The sequence below is a fragment of the Sinocyclocheilus anshuiensis genome, unplaced genomic scaffold (genome assembly GCF_001515605.1).
Source record: "Sinocyclocheilus anshuiensis isolate Anshui unplaced genomic scaffold, SAMN03320099.WGS_v1.1 scaffold2068, whole genome shotgun sequence".
Lineage (NCBI taxonomy): Eukaryota > Metazoa > Chordata > Actinopteri > Cypriniformes > Cyprinidae > Sinocyclocheilus > Sinocyclocheilus anshuiensis.
In genome coordinates this window covers 127,085-131,016 of record NW_015546132.1, presented here as the reverse complement: position 1 = coordinate 131,016, position 3,932 = coordinate 127,085, and positions in this window count along the sequence as shown.

The following is a 3,932-nucleotide window of genomic DNA, read 5'->3' as shown; positions in this document are numbered from 1 at the left end:
TCCGCCATGGCACCCCGAACGGGTATCGCTCTGGAGGCTCACTGTCCCGTGTCTGTCCTGAGGGACCTCCAGAGTGCCCACCCCCCCCTCCCCATTGGATGTTATATGGCGTGAGGTCACGCCTTCCGGAGGGGGGCGTTATGTCAGACTCTGTTCCATGTTTTGTCTGTGTCTTGCTCCCCAGGTGTTCCTTTCCCATGTTTAATTTGTCCCAGGTGTTCCCCATGATGGTTCATGGATCCCAGGTGTGTCTCGTCTTCCCCGCCTCCTCGTGTGTGTATAAAAAGTGTTCCCAGTCCAAAGTTCTCTGTCCGCTGTGAACGTCTTCGTGTGAATGTCTTCCTGTGTTCGTCTCCCTTGGTTCCTTGGTGCAAATAAAGTCTTGTCAACATATTCTCCAGCGTTTCCTCGTCCCTCGTGTGTGTGTGCAACGTGACAAACACAAAGTGTCATTCCATGAAAAGTCATTCTAGTAATTGATTCACTTGATTTTTTATTTTATTTTTTGCAGTAGGTGCAAGGGCCTACTCATGCTCATGGTAACGTGTTGGACTTGGTTCTTTCAGATGGATTTAAAAATTCATACATTGAAAACAGTGACACTTGTCTTTCTGACCACAGATCGCTACTTTTTTTTCTCAATCCAGTAGTTGCTGTACCTTCAGTGATTCATATGAATCGTTATTTCTCCACTCATGTAAGAGGTTTGCTGCCTCTTATGCTGTAACTGACCCACCATTGCCTGAATTTTCTTCTGCTATGCAGGATGTGAACAGACTTTTTAATTGTTTTAATCAAAAAATGTTTGTCTACTTTGAATCTTATTGCTGATAAAACCCAAACAAATCTTTACTAAACCGCATCCATGACTTAATGATTCAACTCATTTGCCCAGAAATGCTTGCAGAAGCGCAGAGCGAAAATGGTGCAAGGATAAGTTACAGGTCTCATATGAAATGTGGAGGGATTCCTTAAATGTCTATCAGAGAGCTGTTAAGGCCACTAAGTTCAAATATTTATCTGAGTTTATTGGTGACAATTTACACAGACATAAGATCCTCTCTGTTATTGATTCCATGCTTAGTCCCTAGTCTATGGAACAAATTACCAACTTCTGTAAAAATGTGCCCTCTTTACCAATTTTCAAATACCTGCTTAAAAAACATCTGTCAATAACTTTTTTTTTTTTGCCATGTCAATTGTACTGTTATCTTGTGCTTTGTTCTATTGTGTTTTCAAATCTGTTTGATTTTAGTTGTATTGTACAGCACTTCGGATCAACCGAGAGTTGTATGAAAGTGCTTTATAAATAAATAGAAAGAAAGAAAGAAAGAAAATAAAATATTACATTGTTTTTCATTACTTCCTTCACCAAGCTTGTTCTAAGCAACCCATATTATGAGAGACAGTTGGTCAAGGTGTGGAAGAAGCTTACTGATGTGCTTTTGAGTACGCCACTGTTATAATTTTCATTGACGGTTGCTTGCACTTCCTCACTGAGTTCCAAAATGTTTTTCATGTAAACAGAAAAGTGTCTGTGTTGTTATTACACTGCATACACAATCCAGTAGTTGCCCTTTGAAATTTTCATGTTGTCCAGTCAGAAATTCCAGACATTTCTGTCATCTTCCGTGTGTGTGTGGGTGTTTTATCTAATACTTAAAATGTCCAGCGCTGCAATGGAAATAATCGCAATGAAAATGTTTTTCTGCCCAAATCTGCCTCTTGATACGATATCATCCTAAAACCACTGTGCGACTGTTTACATTCCCAGTAGTTGAAGATCAGACAGTTTCCTGATAGTTTAAGATCAAACAAGTCAGTCTACATTTTTGACATACCACAGTTTACATGCCTAATCAATCCCCCTTCAATAAATGTCATCAACAATAAACAAAACACTGACGAGAATATATTCCTAGGTTTACAAGGAGTCTAATTCGTTGGTTTAAAATTTTGCAGAATACATGGGAACGTTATAACTGTGCACGCTGACTTCTTTCATTCATTGTGACAATGCATTTATTGATTCTAAACCTTTGGTTGCTGCGTTTTTAGATTTGTTGGTTTCTAACCATGCCAGTGACAAAGCTTTTCTCATCAAATCAACTGGAAAATGGTTCCATGCTCTTAAAATTGCCTGAGAAAACCCTCAGCATAGATCACACCTGAAACCAGCATAAAATGTTTTGATTGCTGCAGTGTCTTTAGTGAAATTGGTATGCCTTACACAAAGGTTCAGACGCATTATAAGAAGAAAAAAAAACATACAGACCTTCCCCTATCTTATGAAAACTATAGTTGTAGAGTAAATTTCAACTTTTAACGTCCTCCCTAATGCCCATAAACAAGCGTACCTCTCTCATGTCTAGCATGTGAGTGACTCGTCTTTTATTAAGATATACAATCTTGCCATAACCTACGGCTATCTTTAAACATAGTTTAGACATTTCAGCTAGTTTAAACATTTTAATCACACATTTGAAGCAGGGTTTGACTACATTTAATTTAATTTGGTATTTGAAATTGCATATTTTCACAAACGTTTATTGAATGGATAGTTCTTTGTAAAATTACCATGTAAATGCTAACATTAAATTGTTCAGTGGGGTTTGTGGGCTTGAATATATTTAAAGGGATAATTCACCTAAAAATATATTGTCATTATTTACTTACCCTGTTCCAAACCTGTATGGATTTCTTTCTTCTGTTGAACACAAAATATATTTTGAACACCATGAGGCTGAGTAAATGTTGACAGCATTTTCATCTCTTTAAGTGGAATGTGCATGTGTGTGTGTGTGCGTGCGTGTGTGTGTTTTTTTTCCCCAGAATGTGGTATGAGTGTCATTCAAAATATTGAACTTCTCTACACTATAACTATATTTTTGAGCTTCTTTTTTCATTAAATATGTATTATTATTATTATTATTATTATTATTATTATTATTATTATTATTATTATTATTATTATTATTATTATTATTATTATTATTATTATTATTATTATTATTATTATTATTATTATTATTATTATTATTATTATTATTATTATTATTATTATTATTATTATTATTTTAAAGGAAACAACTGAGGGAGAGAGAATAAGATCAGAATATGATGCTGACCTGGCCAGCCATTGAGAGATATGCTCATATTTGTACTGAACAATATTTAGAGACCTGTATTTAATTTGTTTAGTTTAGTTTTAGTTTGTTTAGTTTGTTTAATTGCATGCTCCACTGAATGACTGACTATAACATATTGATTAATTTTGGTTACATAACTTGTTTATTTACAGTTTATTTTTTTTAATGGGCATCAAATCTTGTCCTAAAATGGTAATCAATCAATCAATCAAACTCATGTAAACACGCCATGCTTGGAAACTAGAATGAGAGGATTTGTAAATCACATGTAAATCACTCAATAGTTTTACATTCCATATTTTGTTTTTCTTAATCTAATCACAAACAGTGTAAGTTTTAGGGTGCTTTCACACCTGTAGATCGATTGCTTTGTTCCGAAACAGGGATTAAAATTATTACAATGTTGCTTTTTATTTTTGGTGCGGTTCGCTTTCACACGGCAAAGTTTCTAAACGGACCAAATTTGTTAATACAAGTCACACGCGAGTAAACTGTTCTCTCATTGGTCAAAGTTCCATGGTTTATTTTCCGGGATTTCACTTAGCTGTCACGGCTGTCATCCGTCAGGATGGAACAACAACAGCTTCGCGGGCTTATTGTTGTTGTTTTTTCTTGTAGCTGTCGTTATGTTAATTTATCATTTTGAGCAGGAGTCCAGGATTCATTGGGAAAATATTTTTAAAATGCACCTACTAGGAAGAAGAGCAATAAGATGGCATTATAAAATGAAAAAGTGCGCTTTGATTTTGAATGGCGAAGACGTGCTCACCCACAGACATTCAC